This window comes from Dermochelys coriacea, chromosome 1, assembly GCF_009764565.3.
Source record: "Dermochelys coriacea isolate rDerCor1 chromosome 1, rDerCor1.pri.v4, whole genome shotgun sequence".
Lineage (NCBI taxonomy): Eukaryota > Metazoa > Chordata > Testudines > Dermochelyidae > Dermochelys > Dermochelys coriacea.
The window spans coordinates 81,469,398-81,488,593 of NC_050068.2; the positions used below are offsets into that span (position 1 = coordinate 81,469,398).

Genomic DNA, 19,196 nt, shown 5'->3' on the forward strand with positions numbered 1-19,196 from the left:
ACAGTGTTACAGTTGGCATCTAAAGGAAGTAACTGGAGGATTGGACCATGGTAAACATTCTTTGTGAATTACTGACTTTCCACAAAGCATAGTGAATTTATCCTATTGTGATTTGCAATTGTTTCAGAGAAGGAAGAATGTGCATTGAAAAGCTATAAATTCTCAATATCCAGTGACGACCTCACTCATCTCCATTGTGGGCCCTGTAAATAGGCTATGTGTGCTAGCTAGTTTCTCCTTTTTAATGAAATATGAACAGAAGAAAAAAAATCTTGTTTTCTTGTCTGGTTCAATTTCATAGTCTGTCAGATTAGCAGAATAGTAAATTACATTTCTCTTATTTGTTCCTGTATCTGGTGGAGCCAATACTGTAGTTAATTTGAGATTTTCTTTATTCTATTCGACAGTTCATAGTATGGGATTAAATTCTTATAATTAAGAATTTGTAAACTTTAAGGGCTGTCAACTTCCATAGAAATTTCTATCTTTGACATTTCTCTTAACCAAATAAATATCAAGTTTCCTTCTCATATAGTCTTTGTCCAAAGCTTTTATTACTCAAGGGAGGATGTTTTCTATACATATTATGCCTGCTAAATACATATTGTTTTGACTAACATCTGAGTTTTCAAATGGTTTCTCCTTTTGATTTGTGATGCGTAGAGAGTAGCTCTAAAATTTCTTGCAAACAAGTATGCTTATATTTTTCATGCAATGTGCATTTGAACCTTTCATTATTCTATGGGGAAAATCTTAGTATTTATATCTTGTCTGAGCAGCAGAGTCTTGAGATCTTTTAGTATGTTTTTTTTTGTAGATTTCTAAATATGACAAGAAATATTAACTTAAGCACAATTGCAAGAATATGGAGTATAATACAAAGATGATTTTATTAAGTTAATATACAGTACTATGGGTATATTTAAAGTAGAATTCTACAGTATATCTGAAACCCATCTTTGAGCCTTCAGATGTCACACCAACATAATACTGATGTAACAAAGTGGAGAACTAGCCCCTTCATCTTTACTATGGAGATTCTACCATGCGGTCAGTTAGTTGTTTCAAGCTCCGACTTGTACCAAGTGGAAGGCTTCAGAGATGGTTGGAACAATGCAGCTGGGTCACGTAGTTCCTTTGGCACTTCCTGTTCAAAATGAGCATACCTGTAGTCTGCTGTGTTTTAATATGCGGTACCTCTCACATTGACCTTATATAGTCTGCATTAGCTTATAGGAGCATTTTCTCATCAAACAGTCTTCTATACAAATACTAGTATGGTAAAGGAACTTGATTAAGGTTGGACTTTTGGGACCTCAGCAGGGATAGAACCTTCAGCCCCAAAGCGTGGGTCTCCACCAATGTAACAAAAGGAATAACACGCTGTCATTAACTTTGGGGTTATTCCAAATATCTCCATAGACTTGCCTTTATTGCCTGTAAAAATAAGCTCTGGACCAGTTTTACATGGTATTTCAGTCCTGATATGACTCAGCCTGATACAGAGATAATATGTTGCCTCAGATCCATCAGGGGAACTAAAACATTTAAAACAGATTCTCTGGGTTCCTGAACAGCTATAGTAAAATGCTGATCTAAAACAGTGGTACCGTTTCCTGCATAATGTGTCTTCAAAATCTGTGGCAGAAGGATAAGGCTGAGCATGTGTTTTCCCTCTAAACTGCAATACAATTTCAATCCTGGGTTCTTGGCCCTGATTTACAGATTCCACAGTCGCAGTTTCTTTATAACTCTCTCATAAAGTGGTATTTATTTGGTGCTTAAGGGTACTAGCTTTGTCTTGACTAGGTTTTAAAAGTGTTGGAATATATTAACTAGCTGATTCTAACACACGTGTTCTAAAGCTCTAGTGTAGAGAAGGCAGTGTTTATTTTTAAGTTGGTCAAGTTGAAGGTCAAGCTGAAGGCTGGAGGGGGAGATTAGACTTCAACTCAACATGTTCTAACAACACACCTTTTAATCCTAATTAAGACAAGGTTACAACAGCTGAATGAATCCCTTTGACCTGATTCTTCAAGCTGTCCAACAGTCTTGAGATTTTCAGTGAACACCCACTGAAGAATCTAGTCTGATGTGATCGGCTACCCATCTGATCAGAATAGTGACTTTGTTTTCCTCTTGCTACTAGTTACAGTTATTTGACAATTTTATCTAGCACTTCTGTTTTAAGCTCATATAGGCAACATTCAATATCCAACTACAGGGTTTCCTGTTCCCCTGTCATTATTATTTTGTTGTTTTATATAGACTTTTACAAGTGACTACCTCTCCCTTTACCTATTAGATTAATAACTTCAGTGGGACTTCCAATTTGTAGGCTAGTATAAAAATTCCATAGAAAATATGCCATTCTCTATTGCATTGTGTAAAACTAAGCCATCAGGATTGTGATGCCTTTTGTAAAGCTTAATATTCTGAAACCTTTAATATAGATATACAGAGCTTGTGTGAAGTCAGGAGTTAATAAGGGGCTGATTTCTATTTTCTCTGGAAAAATAATTCAATAAAACAGTGTGGCTGAATTTTTGCAAAGCAGCTGAAAAGGGACAAAACAAAACAGTTAGTTTGTTTTGTACTTTTCACAATTGAAAAAAGACAGTGTGAGGCAAAATAGAAGGTTATACACAAAATAGCTTCTTTCCTGCTATCTTATCAAATGACAAAATATTCTTAGTTATACAAAATGTACGTCTGCTGAACTATTGATGGTAAGATGTTTACTTATGAGCCTGGAAGCCACAAGACATGTTTTGGGTAACTATACAAAACTAATTTTCACCTCCTGGGAAGAAAATAAGGGATGAAGACTCGGTACTAATTTGTGACTATATGAAGGGGAAAGAAATTTACAGGGCTAAATTCACCCTGGATTAAGCAGATGGAACTCTCATGGAAATGTCTTGGGCAAATTCAGCCGTGATGTAAATGTTTGTATAAATTATGCACCAGGGTGAAAGCCTTACCCTATTGATACCAGTAGCAAAAGTCTCGCTGACTTGAATAAGGTCAGGATTTCACCCGAGTTGTAAATTGGTCAGAAAACAGGTGTTATGTGATAAAGTAGAGAACCTTGCACTCATTTTGCATTCAGTGGGTGGGCAAAATGAGTGTAATTTACAAGCAGAAAAGACGGAAGGAAAAAGCTGACAAAACAGTGGAAAATAAGGTAGATACTTCCCACATACTTTATCATACATCCAGGAAGAAGATGGTTAGCTGCTTTTCCTCCCTCTAGAGAGTACCTTCATGCAAGGGTTTTTGTTAAAGTGCCTCTTGAGCATTAATCAATGGAATTAGCATTGCAATACCCCTGTAAGGTAAAAAGAAAAGGAGTACTGGTGGCACCTTAGAGACTAACAAATTTATTAGAGCATAAGCTTTCGTGAGCTACAGCTCACTTCATCGGATGCATTTGGTGGAATATCACTTCCAACTGTGAAAATTGAGGCATAGTGAGATTAAGTTACTTGTCCAATATCTCTCAGGAAGTCCAGGTCAGAACCAAGAATAGAAGCTGGAAGTTGATTTCATACCTATGGTAGCATCATTGAGTCCATCAATGAATTTGCCCCCAGCTTTCCTGACTCTTAGTTCTGTGTCTTAACTAGAAGATTAGCTTTCTTCCCTGGTTCCTTTCTCCTTCCTCCCTTCCTTCTTTTTTCAGATCTGAAGAGAATCATTATGAAGAACCTGTTAAAACTCCTCTCTCTGAAGATGTTATTTCCTCCTGCATACATGTAACAAAAAAGAAAATGGACCACCTCCTGAGGTAAACACAAAGGAAATCTAAGAGGGTGATTTAAAGGGAATGCCACAAGAACCACAAGTCCGAGAGACAGTATCCCCTTTCTCTGCTAAATTTGAAGATTTGCAGTTCCCAACTAGGAGAATGCCAAGATAGTACATAACATTAAATTGGATTAAATTCATTATGGTTTTATGCAGAAACAAAGCAAAATAATATTTTAACTAAGTCCCAGGGTTCATATAACTTACCCTGTCTTTGCAGTATTTCAGGTTATGATAATAAAGTATTACAGAGAATATGCCTTTAAAAGATATTTGGTTTTTATTTCAAGGGAGGAAAGTGTTATGACTCTTACATGCTTAGCACCAAAAGCAATCTTTAGTGCTGTGATATTTTGTTCCTCTACAGTTGTTATATCCCATAGACTCGTACTTATTCTGTACTTGTGAAGATACAAAGGCCATATTCAATGAATCTGGAATCCACTGTGATTGAATGGGTTCCTGTGTGGTTTTCTAGTCTAAATAAGGTAAACACTTGACACTGAGGCAATATCCGAATTTGATGAGGCAAAAGAGTTATGGCATAGACTGGGATCTACTGCATTGATGTATTTTTCATCAAATCTATAATCTCTTTACACTAGTTAGAGATTTTGCAAAGTTCCTGAGAACACTTGACATTTGATTAAAACATTGAACATTTAGACATCCATGATGCAAATGGCCTAAATAATGTTTGTTTATTTTAATAGTATTAGTGTGCCGTTATTTAAAGAAACCCTCTGAAAGTTATTGATTTGTCGATGAAATCTTTTATATAGACAGACTTCTATCTTATATGTGTGCATAAGCTTTAAAATTCCTTTAGAGAAATCTTTTAAGAATTCTCCTTTAGGTCAAAATTATTAGTCTGTAATATCAAATGTCTGTGAAGTTGGCAAATTGTTTAGAGAATATTAAACAATCATCATCCATTCAGTTTTCTTCATGTCTCATGCATTCATCTAAAAAGCCACTTTATCATGTGACTCTGCTCTCTGTCTTGAGTCTTAGATGGCATTTGATCAGACTGAATGGGATACTTGTTCTACACTCTAATGGTTTGACTTGCAGACCCAGTTTTATTTATTTTCTTTTCTATGGTTTATTATGGTCCTTCACAGGATTTGCATTAATGTCTTGTTCTCTCAATCTTTCCCACAGGGGAGAGGGAAAATATAGGGCTGACATATATCAACTTTGTGTATTATTATTCTGAAAAGTCCAAGGCAAAAGTCAGGTAAATAAAAACATTCTAGAAATGTTGTGCTTCATGTTAAATGATCAGGAAATAGTAAGTGTATAAGTCTTTAAACTTACAAATCCGTACATAAGTAGTCCTTAGTCAAGCAAATAATCCCATTGTGTTTGATTGGGCTTGGAAAAGTGTTACTCCCATGAGTAAGAATTTGTGGAATCAGATATAATCTTTATTAGTAGTAAAATAATTCTTGCATAGCATTTTTATCTTCAAAGGCATTATAAGACATTAATAAGTTTAAGTGGTGCATTAATTAACAAACACTTTATTTTTTTTCATTATAGAAACAAATGTTCATAGCCTGAGTGGTGACTTAGAGCAGAAAATTAATGTATATGTTTGACTTCAAGTTTTACCAGAGCCTTATTATCAGTCTTTTTATTGGATTTAGTAAATATTCTAAGTTTAGGCTATAAAGTTAACTAATTGAAAAAAGAGTTACTTTTCCTTAGTGAATTCTGATATCAGAACCTGTTTTTTATCAGCTAGATTTTAACTTCCATGGTGTCTTTCTAGTCAACTGACTTTGTGGCTGTCTTTTAATTCTGTTTATTGTGAATTTTAAAGCTATGTTTAATATGATTGAGCATCCCACTGATCTCTTCCAAATTAGAGCTCAGTTATGACTTTTATGAGATGTTGGAGAAGGGGAAGAGATGCACTATGTCTTACTGCTGGGTACGGAGGCAAGGAAAGTGGACTGCAGTATTTGTTTCACCACCACAGCAGATGTAGCCAGTGACCCATCCAGCGCAGCTTTTCCAGGTTCTGATCCAGCAAAGCACTTAAGCAAGCTCTTATCTTTGCACCTGTGAGTAGACTTACTGCTTGTACACTGAGACCTCAGTGTGCAGGAAGTCAGAGGCCTGGCCACACCCCTATTCAGAAATGCTCCAAGAGGAACCATTTTTAGGCTATAAGAGCAGTAGTCCAGAGTACTGGGTTCCAGTCTGTCAATGACTTGCGTGGCTCAGGCAAGTTGCTTCTCTCTGTGTCTCCACTTTCCCATCTGTGAAATGGGGATAGCAATACTTCCCTGTCCCTCCCGGAAGGGTTGTAAAGCTCAATTAATGCTTGGAAAGTTATTTGATTTCTTTGGATGAAAAGCACTATAGAAGTATCAGGTGTGATTGTTTTGACTTTGAGTATTTTCTTCTACATAAGAGATCTGTCTCTTATATTGTCTCACCACGAATGTATGATGGTGAAATATAGCTTACAATGTCTGAGAAACTAGAAGCTTCAGCCAGCTCTTCTCTAAGTATGCATGTGCCTTTGGGGGACTAACAAGTCAGGCCATGGTGTATCATTCTGTGATCAGTTCCTCCAGTTGCTCATATCACATCAGGTCCAGGAGGCCATGGTGACTGGATGTACCTCACAGCTACTGTAGTGGCTAAAGTGGGGACGGTGGGTTTCAGAGGCTTTTCTTTTAGGAAATTAGCTGCAGTCAGGGCTCAGAATGGAGAAGCAGTATTAGGAGTCAATAGTAGCCCCCTGAATATCATGAGATTGGCGTGCCTCGTGTTGAATGGTTGAGAGTTGCTGATTACTTAGCCCAGGTCTACACTAGACGTTGAGGTCGAATTTAGTAGCATTAAATCGATGTAACCCTGCACCCGTCCACATGACGAAGCCCTTTTTTTCGACTTAAAGGGCTCTTAAAAACGATTTCCTTACTCCACCCCGACAAGGGGATTAGCACTGAAATCTGTTTTGCTGGGTCGAATTTGGGGTACTGTGGATGCAATTAGATGGTATTGGCCTCCAGGAGCTATCCCAGAGTGCTCCATTGTGACCGCTCTGGAAAGCACTCTCAACTCAGATGCACTGACCACGTAGACAGGAAAAGGCCCGCGAACTTTTGAATTTCAATTTTCTGTTTGGCCAGTGTGGCAAGCTGCAGGTGACCATGCAGAGCTCATCAGCAGAGGTGACCATGATGGAGTCCCAGAATCACAAAAGAGCCCCAGCATGGACTGAACGGGAGGTACGGGATCTGATTGCTATATGGGGAGAGGAATCCGTGCTAACAGAACTACGTTCCAGTTTTCGAAATGCCAAAACATTTGTGAAAATCTCCCAGGGCATGAAGGACAGAGGCCATAACAGGGACCCGAAGCAGTGCCGTGTGAAACTTAAGGAGCTGAGGCAAGCCTACCAGAAAACCAGAGAGGCCAACGGCCGCTCCGGGTCAGAGCCCAAAACATGCTGCTTCTATGATGAGCTGCATGCCATTTTAGGGGGTTCAGCCACCACTACCCCAGCCGTGTTGTTTGACTTCTTCAATGGAGATGGAGGCAACACGGAAGCAGGTTTTGGGGATGAGGAAGACGATGATGATGAGGTTGAAGATAGCTCACCGCAAACAAGTGGAGAAATCTGTTTTCCCAATAGCCAGGAACTGTTTCTCACCCTGGACCTGAAGCCAGTACCCCCCGAACCCACCCAAGGCTGCCTCCCGGACCCACCAGGTGGAGAAGGGACCTCTGGTGAGTGTACCTTTTAAAATACTACACAAGGTTTAAAAGCCAGCATGTTTAATGATTAATTTGCCTGGCATTCGTGGCTCTCCTGGATATACTCCCAAAGCCTTTGCAAAAGGTTTCTGGGGAGGGCAGCCTTATTCCATCCACCATGGTAGGACACTTTACCACTCCAGGCCAGTAGCACGTACTCGGGAATCATTGTAGAACAAAGCATTGCAGTGTATGTTTGCTGGCGTTCAAACAACATCCCTTCTTTATCTCTCTGTGTTATCCTCAGGAGAGTGATATCATTCATGGTCACCTGGTTGAAATAGGGTGCTTTCTTAAGGGGACATTCAGAGGTGCCCGATCCTGCTGGGCTGTTTGCCTATGGCTGAACAGAAATGTTCTCCGCTGTTAGCCACGCGGTGGGGTGAGGCAAAATGCGACCTTGTAACGAGAGCACATGTGGTATGTATGTAATGTTAACAGCAAGGTTTACCGTGAAAGAGTGTACCCATTGTTCTATAAAATGTGTCTTTTCAAATACCACTGTCCCTTTTTTTTTTCCTCCACCAGCTGCATGTGTTTCAATAATCACAGGATCTTCTCCTTCCCAGAGGCTAGTGAAAATTAGAAGGCGAAAAAAACGCACTCGCGATGAAATGTTCTCTGAGCTCATGCTGTCCTCCCACACTGACAGAGAACAGACGAATGCATGGAGGCAGACAATGTCAGAGTGCAGGAAAGCACAAAATGACTGGGGGGAGAGGTGGCGGGCTGAAGAGAGGGCTGAAGCTGAAAGGTGGCGGCAGCGTGATGAGAGGAGGCAGGATTCAATGTGAGGCTGCTGGAGGATCAAACTAATATGCTCCAGCGTATGGTTGAGCTGCAGGAAAGGCAGCAAGAGCACAGACCGCTGCTACAGCCCCTGTGTAACCAACCGCCCTCCTCCCCAAGTTCCATAGCCGCCGCACCCAGACGCCCAAGAACTCGGTGGGGGGGCCTCCGGCCACCCAGCCACTCCACCCCAGAGGATTGCCCAAGTAACAGAATGTTGGCATTCAATAAGTTTTAAAGTGCTGTGTGGCCTTGTCCTCCCCTCCTCCACCACCCCTCCTGGGCTACCTTGGTAATTATCCCCCTATTTGTGTGATGAATTAATAAAGAATGGATGGATGAATGTGAAGCAACAATGACTTTATTGCCTCTGCAAGCGGTGATCGAAGGAAGGTGGGGAGGGTGGTTAGCTTACACGGAAGTAGAGTGAACCAAGGGGTGGGGAGGTTTCATCAAGGAGAAACAAACAGAACTTTCACACCGTAGCCTGGCCAGTCATGAAACTGGGTTTCAAAATTTCTCTGATGCACCCCATGCCCTCCTATGCTCTTCTAACCGCCCTGGTGTCTGACTGTGCGTAACAAGCAGCCAGGCGATTTGCCTCAACCTCCCAACCCGCCATAAACGTCTCCCCCTTACTCTCACAGATATTGTGGAGCGCATAGCAAGCAGTAATAATAGTGGGAATATTGGTTTCGCTGAGGTCTAACCAAGCCAGTAAACTGCGCCAGCATGCTTTTAAACATCCAAATGCACATTCTACCACCATTCTGCACTTGCTCAGCCTGTAGTTGAATAGCTCCTGACTGCTCTCCAGGCTGCCTTTGTATGGCTTCATGATCCATGGCATTAAGGGGTAGGCTGGGTCCTCAAGGATAACTATAGGCATTTCAACATCCCCAATGGTTATTTTCTGGTCTGGGAAGAAAGTCCCTTCCTGCAGCTTTTGAAACAGACCAGAGTTCCTGAAGATGCGAGCGTCATGTACCTTTCCCGGCCATCCCATGTTGATGTTGGTGAAACGTCCCTTGTGTTCCACCACTGCTTGCAGCACTATTGAAAAGTACCCCTTGCGGTTTATGTACTCGCTGGCTTGCTGCTCCAGTGCCAAGATAGGGATATGGATTCCGTCTATGGCCCCACCACAGTTAGGGAATCCCATTGCAGCAAAGCCATCCACTATTACCTCCACGTTTCCCAGGGTCTCTACCCTTGATATCAGCACATCTTTGATTGCGTTGGCTACTTGCATCACAGCAGCCCCCACAGTAGATTTGCCCACTCCAATTTGATTCCCGACTGACGAGTAGCTGTCTAGCATTGCAAGCTTCCACAGGGCTATTGCCACTTGCTTCTCAACTGTAAGGGCTGCTCTCATCTTGGTATTCTTGTGCCTCAGGGCAGGGGAAAGCAAGTCACAAAGTTCCATGAAAGTGCCCTTATGCATGTGAAAGTTTTGCAGCCACCGGGAATCGTCCCAGACCTGCAATACTATGCAGTCCCACCAGTCTGTGCTTGTTTCCCGGGCCCAGAATCGGCGTTCCACCACATGAGCCTGCCCCATTAGCACCATAATGCCCACATTGCCAGGGCACGTGCTTTGAGAGAAGTCTGTGTCCATGTCCTCATCACTCTCGTAACCGCGCTGACGTCGCCTGCTTGCCCGGTTTCGCTTTGCCAGGTTCTGGTGCTGCATATATTGCTGGATAATGCGTGTGGTGTTTAATGTGCTCCTAATTGCCAAAGTGATCTGAGCGAGCTCCATGCTTGCCGTGGTAAGGCGTCTGCACAGAAAAAAGGCGCGGAACGATTGTCTGCTGTTGCCCTGATGGAGTGAGGGGCGACTGACGACATGGCTTACAGGGTTGGCTTACAGGGAATTAAAATCAACAAAGGGGGTGGCTTTGCGAGAAACTGAATGGACGCCTCAAGGATAGAACTCAAAACTGGGCTAAGCAGGCTGTTGATTTCACAGAGGGAGGGAGGAAGGAGAAAATGAATACAAAGCAAATCTGGTCTATTTCTTGTTTTGAGCTACTTCATCTATCTTTATACATCTTGCTGGCAGCAGACTGTGCAGTACGACCACTAGCCATCGTCACCTCCTGGGTGCTCAGCAGAAGACGGTGCAGTATGACTGCTGGCCATCATCTTCTGCTGGCTGCAGATTAAAAGACAGTGCACTGCTGGGAGGACTCAATCGCCATGAGACGAAACAAGGGAAATGACCTGGCTGAGTCACTCCCATGTTTGCCCGAGTGCCCGGTTAAAAGAGCACCCAGGACTACGTCGATGACAGCTACCAGTCATACTGCAAAAAGGAAAGGAGTACTTGTGGCACCTTAGAGACTAAGAAATTTATTTGAGCATAAGCTTTCGTGAGCTACAGCTCACTGCATCTGATGAAGTGAGCTGTAGCTCACGAAAGCTTATGCTCAAATAAATTTGTTAGTCTCTAAGGTGCCACAAGTACTCCTTTTCTTTTTGCGAATACAGACTAACACAGCTGCTACTCTGAAACCAGTCATACTGCACTGTCTGCTGCCAAAAGGCAATAAACTGCTGCTGTGTAGCAATGCAGTACCACGTCCACCAGCACCCAGGAGACATACGGTGACGGTTAGCTGAGTGGGCTCCATGCTTGCCATGGTATGGCGTCTGCACAGGTAACTCAAGAAAAAAGGCGCAAAATGATTGTCTGCCCTTGCTTTTACGGAGGGAGGGAGGGAACGGGGGCCTGACGATATGTACCGAGAACCACCCGCAACAATGTTTTAGTCCCATCAGGCACTGGGATTTCTACCCAGAATTCAAATGGGCGGTGGAGACGGCGGGAACTGTGGGATAGCTACCCACAGTGCAAAGCTCCGGAAGTCGACGGTTGCCTTGGTACTGTGGACACAGTCTGCCGACTACATGCACTTAGAGCATTTGTGTGGGGACACACACACTCGACTGAATAAAAACGCTTTCTACAAAACCGACTTCTATAAATTCGACCTAATTTCGTAGTGTAGACAGACCCTTAGGAATTATTCAGATTTTAAACCATCTCTCCTGCAGAAAGATGACTTCACCATCTCTGAATTTGAGTTTCTTCCATTTATGATGAAGCAGCACTTTCCTTTCCACTTCAGTTACTTACAATGGAGTTACACCAGAGATGGATTTGGCATCTTGTTTACAAATGGGACGGGCACCTTGCTTTGACATTGTGCTTACTATTAATTTGCCTGCTTTGTCCCTTTATTACAGCTGATTGGCATTTTGTGATTTTTCCAGTTTTCCAGCTTTTTACAGTTTGGCTACATAATCACAGTGCATACTAGGAGTTCCTGGAAAACTCTTAATTTCTATAACAGGTCCACATTATTCAAGGTTGATGCCTTGTTTATACCTACAATTTGCAGGTGGAAATTATATATTAGCATAGACAAAAATACAAATACCAGCTTGCATATGCCAATAGGTTTTCTCCCAGGATAGTTCATGTGTGAACATTTATTGTGGGACAACTGAGACAAAGATATTTGAAAATTTAGCCAACAGGATCTACAAATCATTTCAATTTTTTTCAGAAACTGAGGTTAGGAGAGAGGGTAATTTTCAGTGTAATTGTGCTTTGTAAACTGAGTGCTAATAACAACAGATTTTAATTGGGTGGACTGGGTCAGGGCTATATCATCCACTTTAACTTAGCATTTAGTATAGTTTTTATCAAAATATGGTTTAAGCTACTTCTTATTGGAAGACAGTTAGTAATCATTACACTTTCCAGGCATTATATGATATGTTGTGAACCTTTATGAGGTTTTTTTTTTAACTTCATATATAGAGCTCACATTGTCTTTAATGAAAAGCATCAAAAAGAGGTTTGTCTTGTGACTCCTTGACATCCCTTGTCCCTTCTTTCCCCCATACCAGATCTGTGACATGCATGTTTAATTGCACACTGTTCTCTGAACAGTAATTAAAGCCCAATTTGACTTGCTGCTCAGCGGGATGACAAGAAGTCTGGCTGTCAGCATGGTCAAAGATCAACCATTACCCCATAGAGAGCAGCTTCATAATTTATTCTGTTGAAGGCTCTTCTGAGAAACAGGACAGAGTCTGCAGCTGTTGATGTGTCTGTCCAGATATAAGTCTTCTGGTGAAAATGCAAAGCCCAGATACCATACAGTTTCATTTCCTGCTCTGTTATTCAAAGGCATGGCAGCATACATTTTTGCTTTAATTAGATTAATGTAAAATGTCAATGGTAAACAATTTAGCTTTTGTGTGTACAGTTAGGGCAACCAAACAAAAAGAGATGTAACTAAATCCTCCTATGTAAGAAAAGTACTGCCCTCGTTAAAATACATGCATGTTAAATAGGGTTTGAAAAAAATCACTTAAATGCAAATATTAAATTGATCAGTCAGAATTTTTCATGGCATTAAAATATAATCTCAATAAAGTCTGTGTGTGCAAGCACCCAGTGGGTCAGTTATTATACATTCTCTGTCACCCACAGTGAGAAATCCTGATTCTTATGTATTCTGTAAATAAAGGATTCACAGAGATGGAAAAAAGCTGGGGATGGTGAAGGATTATTTCATACAGTATATTGCCTAGTACTTTATCCAGTCAAATATTAATATAGCAACTAATGAAACTTGAACCACTTCCCTTGAGACACTATTTCAAATCTCATTCCAGATAGTCAGCCTAATTTAACTGTTTAAAATTAATATTAAACAATATGAAAGTTCACTGTTCTTTCTCTTTTGGGCTCTTGGGTAGTAACAGTTTCACTGACTATTGATCAGAAAGAAAACCAGCATGCCAGAAAACATTGCACTGTTTATTTGCTTGTGTTCTTGTGTTTGCTACAAAGGATCAAACCCGGGCTTACCCCTTTCAAATATGGCATTTTCTGTTGATGCCTAATGGTTGAATAATTACATCCTGGGGATTTCTGAATCAAGATAATTTTGAGCAGGTTGAGTTGTGAGGCTTTCATCCACCCATGCATTCTGAGCTCCTCTGTGCAGATGCCACAGTTGCTTTGAAGCAATCATTCTCAACCAGGAGTACATGTACTGGTGGGGGTATGTAGAGGTGTTCCAAGGGGTACATCACCTCATCTAGATATTTGCCTAGTTTTACAACAGGCTACATAAAAAGCACTAGCGAAGTAAGTATAAACTAAAATTTCATACAGACAATGACTTGTTTATACTGCTCTATATACTATGCACTGAAATGTAAGCACAATATTTATATTCCAATTGATTTATTTTATAATGATATGGTAAAAATGAGGCAGTAAGCAATTTGTCAGTAATAGTGTGTTGTGACACTTTAGTATTTTTATGTCTGATTTTGTAAACAAGCAGTTTTTAAGAGAGGTGAAACTTGGGGTACGCAAGACAAATCAGACTCCTGAAATGGGTGCAGTAGTCTGGAAAGGCTGAGAGCAACTGCTTTGAAGCATCTGACTCATGTAGAGGACGCTGATAGTCTCCTACAAGTCTAGACTGTCATGAAGCTCTGAATCCATTTCCTCGGAGTGCTTGTGAGCATGAACTCTGTAACCTGAGGCTGAGAATGGCTGTTACATCCTTACTTCCACAACACTCCCAGTCCCTTCTGACCACTGTTCAAGAGCCCAAGTTTAGTTTCTATCTTCTTTTATCCACATGTCAGAAACGATGCTAAATGTATGTCCCAACAGTGATATTAAAATATTGTCATTTTTACCTTAGATACCTTTAGAATCTAGGAGTCCTTCAAGGACTTGAACCTTCAAGGACTCCTCGTTGTTTTTGCTGATACAGACTAACACGGCTACCACTCTGTTGTGTCAACAAGGCAAGGTACTAACAAGCTTCAACAGGACTTTATTTTCAAAGTGGAAACCTCTTTACCAAGCTGCGCTGCTGCACCCTCTGTAGCTTTCTCCCAGCCTCTCAACTCCTCCCCCCCTTCCTGTTTCCTGTCCTTTCAGACTCCCAACAGCTAGTGCTCCCAATTCTAATAATTACAAGCAACATCTAAACACCACATACTCAGAAACCTTTAGTATCTAGTTTTTCTTGAACTTTCATGTACTTGCTATTGAAAATTAATTGAATATTTCCAATACTGAGTTAAATTTATGTAGGTAAATCAGTGTGGGTATCTGAAGAGTAAACTACTATCCAAAGTAAGGGTACTAAGGCACTGGTCAAGTTATGGATGGTCACTGTGTTTTATTTATTTACAAAAGCATCAATAAATTATGGCTCAACATTGAAGATTTTAAAAATTAGCACTGTCCAAGATTGATTTAACTGTATTAATCAGTTCCATGCTCATGGGCCCAGTATTGCTCCTGCTGAAGTCAATGTGGGTTCTGCCACTGATTTCAATAGAAGTGGAAGTCCTCATATCTAACTATGTTGATAATACAGTGTCACATTATTATAGGTGTCAACTGATCCTACTGAGGTTTAACAAATGCTAATAATTAAAATACATTTTCTATTCCGTGCTTTCCTTCTTATCCTCTCCAAACTGCTAAAATACTAATGCTAACATCAGCAAAGATTTTGTAAACTAACTTTTCCTTCTGGTCTGATTAGACCGGTTGATATTATAGGATGTAGTGCCAAGTAAATGCGTGTACATGCATGCAGGTACACACACACACACAGATTTTTACATTTTGGATAAACTGAAGTACTGACATGATTTGAATTCACTAGATTGGAAAAATCATGTGTGTGTGTGCCTGTTTAAATGATATACAGTGGAAAAAAAGTTGCGTCTCTGCTCTCTTTTCTTCTGGTGTATAAAAAAGACCTAAAGGAAGAGGAAATTGGGGCTTAAAGGCTGGAGCTGCGAGATGGGCTGACTTCCTAGTGTAAGCATCAGGTAGAAATAGTCCTTGAAAGTGAAGATTTGCTTTCCTTATTCTTTTTGAGGTAGACAAGTTGAGTCCCAGACAGTGTATTGTGCATGGCTATTTTGGGTGAGGCCTCATAAACTGGTTCTGTCAGCTCAGCTTGTACATTAAAAAAGGTCTGATTTTTTAAAAAAAAAAAACCATATGGAATTGCTTCCCTAGTTTGCACATAGAATTACTTAGATTGCACATATAATTTGGCACACATTTTTGAATATCAGGCCCCAAAGATCCCAGAACACTCTTGATAGAGTTGTTTATAGACTACCACAGTGTGCTTGACCAAAATTGCCTCTCCTACTGATCTTGTGCAGTCTGGGTTTGTACAAGTTGTCCATCTTCCTTTTATCTCCTCTCCAGAGCTGTTGCATTTCACTGCTGTGATGTGTTTCTAAAGGACTCTGAGATCCTTTTAAGCTGAAAGATTCTGTATAAAATATAAGCAATAACAATCTTTGTTATTATATAATCCATCTGTAGGCTCCATCATACCCTTGTTCAACTATTGCCCAGGATTTGTTTTTTTACTAAACAAAGGTGCCAACATTGATTTTGTCGGGAGCTAGATACGAATATTTTCATTCCATTTAAAATTCTCTAGTCATACAAGCGGAATTTTTACAACACGTTTTAATTTTTCTAGCATGCTCATCAACTCACTGTGCATACAATCCCCCAGTTGGAATTGGATCTCATGCAAAGGAAAACAGAAGCTGCACCTCTTCTACTGAATAATATTTATAAGAATCATAAAGCTATTATTCATGATCAAGTCTTGTACCAATGGAGACAGAAGAGGAGAATTATTCTCTTTGTTGAAGCAAAGGGGTGGCTATATGTCATTGGATGGAGAATTTTCCCCCAAGCAATCTTCTAATAATTTTACTCAGAATGTGGATTTCTGTGTAAGTAGGTAGTAGGCTACACAATGAGTCTCTAATTTACTAGCTAATGTAAGGTCAAACATTTTCCAGTCTATTCACTGTGTTCAGTGTCTGTGTGTAGAATGACTACAAGGAGATGAAGAATGTTCAAAAGATGCTTTCATTTGGAATGTCTAAAGCTCAATATTAAGAGTCATTTAAAATCGAATTATTGGATTTCCTATTTTAAAATTTCACTTTTAGGGGGGACTGTGGCCCTCAACTCAGCAAAGCATTTGAGCACATTATTTGCTGAATAGAGGGGAACCACTCAGCTGGGACCTATATGCCCAAAGGGATGATTATAAATTAGTGTGATTAACTGTTTCAGAAGTACTAATATGTTCAATATGAAAGATGTTTTGTGTCACAGTCCATGCGTGATGGGGTATACAAACCTCACACTGGGCAACAAGGGGTTAAGGAGCTGCTCTGGGCCCAGCCTGCAAGAGATGCACAGGCTGGAGGAGGAGGAGGTAAAAGGGAGCAGGGCAGCTCACTTGGGGGCAGACCAGGGAAGAGTTTTGCAACTCAATAGATCTGCAACTCACAGCTTCTGAGAGAACACCTGCAGGAAGGATCTCTCCCTACAATTGCTCAAAGGTCCCTCTTTGAAGGAAGAGAGGACCTGCTTCTGGTACACTCTGAGAGAGAGGCATTCTCCCGCCCCCCATATGGACTCAGTTTATTTGTGTTAATTCCCCTTAGTTTGTTCATGGACTACCCCTGAAGGGGAGAGACTTGGAACTGACCTGGCTGAGGGGATGCAGCTGCCATCCTGAAAGAGAGGTAGGTTCCATGCCATGCACAGCCATGAAGAGGTGCCAAGCTGTGAGCTGACTCCATGCACATCTCCTTGTCACAGGTGGCAAGCTTTGGACAAACATCAGGTGTTAGGAAGTGACCCAGGGAGGGCAGCCTTAAGATGCCTCTGACTTTCAGACCTTCGATAGCTCTCACAGGACCCTGGGACAGAGCCTGGTGGAGTGAGAGGGCCTATGAAGGCCAAATTCTCTCTGCACGTTGAAGGGCCTAAGCCCTAATCAGTAGGCAATACAGAACACTCTATGAGCGAAGACCATGACAACATATCAAGGGTTAATTTTTTTTTACTCCTATTTTTTGTGTAACAGTGGTAAACGAGGAGGCATCTGCAGTGTACCTTAGTAAAACTGAATGGAAAATGGTAATCTTCTCATTTATGCCTCATGCTTTTGTCTCTTTTGAAAGGTCATCAGGTTCAGGCAATTGTACTTCGTAGAATACTTACGCATTTTGGTTGGAAGAGATTAACAGAAAAGGCATAGCTGAATCTTTACCATACAGGGAGAGAAAGATTTCAGCAGTTCAAACTGTAGGTAAAACTTCTGTGTGCTAATGGTATTCCTACTTTGTCTCAATATGCAACACACGGTAATATAAGTTTGGTTTTGTTAGAGGCTTTCCATTGAAACTAAATGTGGTATTAAAAACTTAACTTAAAAAGCACAGAAAAGTTATCTTTTGAGAACTTTAGAGGTAAATGTCTTTTAAGTTCTACCATAGAGGCCAAGTGTTGTGCCCAAAAATAAAGGGAGGTATTTGAGTATTGATTTGTGTAAGCAGTTGTTGTCCCCACAGCTGTTGTGGCTCCTAGCATCTTGTAAATGGCATTGCAGGGATTCTTTGCCTCTGGTACCCCATATTCCCACCATTCTCATTCTGCTGCAGTCACTTTCTTCCATGTCCTAGCCCTGTAGCCAGGTCACCTTTCAGTTCAATACCTTTCCAGGGTAAGCAAAGAAATACAAACAAAAATCTAAAGTCCTAGTGACCACGTAGAAGGCCTTCAGCCCTGGTGTAGGCTCAGTAGCTCTTGCTCCTTTCCTGAGACTTACACTGCACTGCGCCTCTTGTGAGGGAGTGTTAGGGGAATCCAGGCCTATCCTCTCCTTGAGTTCCCAGCCCTGGGCCCTTGTGATGAGCGGCAAGGTTTCTTTCTTACGGTCCCCTCACTAGCTCCTGGGACTGCTTCCTACCTTTACCTGCTTGCAGCATCTGTTGTGGGGATGTGCTCTCTGGTCCCCTGTCTGTGGAGTTTCATCTCCTCATATAGCTTTTCCCAGTCTGTTGTTAAGGAGCTTCCTCTAGGCATCCCTTAGCTTCTCTGCCTAAAACCCTTTCACCTTTGCTGCCCTCCCCCTTCAGGGCCCCAGTCCCATGGTATAAGCTCAGTACTTCAGCTCTCCTCCTTTCAAGACACTGCAGTACTTCCTCTATAGGAACCACCCACTCTGGTTCTTCCCATCTGGGTCTAATCCTTAATTACCTGTCTCCCCTCCAGTTGCCTCAGAATGGGCTAACTGGAGCTTCAGTCTGCCTGTTAACCCTTTATTTGACAGTCTGAGGCCTTTGCCCCATCACAATCTCATGTATTTAAAAACTTCAGAAAATACCTGTTAAATTAAATAAGTATATCTTATAATGGTGTTTAAAGTGAAGGCAGACTTTCTCTCATTTTGTCTCCACTCGTACAAAAATAAACCAGCCCATCATTGGCCTTCAGAAGGGGAGTTTGTGCAATGATTACAGCAAAGCAGTTTGAATCAAGGTATCACTAGAGATCCTGGGTTTGTTATGGACTCAACCCTGGATCCTGCCATGCTTACTCATGTCTGTAATCACAAGTCGCATGGATAGCCCCAGGGACTGCTCCTGTTAAATTGCATGAGCAGGGGCTTGCTGTGTGATCTTGAGCAAGTCACCAAGCCTTCTGTCCCATGATTTCCCCACTTGTACAGTGGAGATAATATGGCTTATCTGCTTCTCCGGGGAGTTAAAAGGCTTAATTAGTGCTTATAAAGCATGGAGAGATACTGGAGTAAAGTTCTTCCAGATTCTCAGGATGAATGGCTATTGCTTTCTTTCCCAGGAATTTAGAAGAAAATAAAGTGCAATGTACTGTAGCTGATAACAAAGGAAACATT

General features: G+C 41.2%; 1 long non-coding RNA gene across 1 annotated transcript; it reads right to left on the bottom strand.

The window, feature by feature from the left end:
• Window positions 1-14,650: 14,650 nt before the first annotated feature.
• Window positions 14,651-18,495, bottom strand: LOC119848669. The gene is made up of 3 exons (XR_005290307.2): window positions 18,255-18,495; window positions 16,983-17,103; window positions 14,651-15,734 (listed from the first exon to the last, which is right to left on the bottom strand). It is a non-coding gene; the product is annotated as an uncharacterized LOC119848669 (long non-coding RNA).
• Window positions 18,496-19,196: the final 701 nt, after the last annotated feature.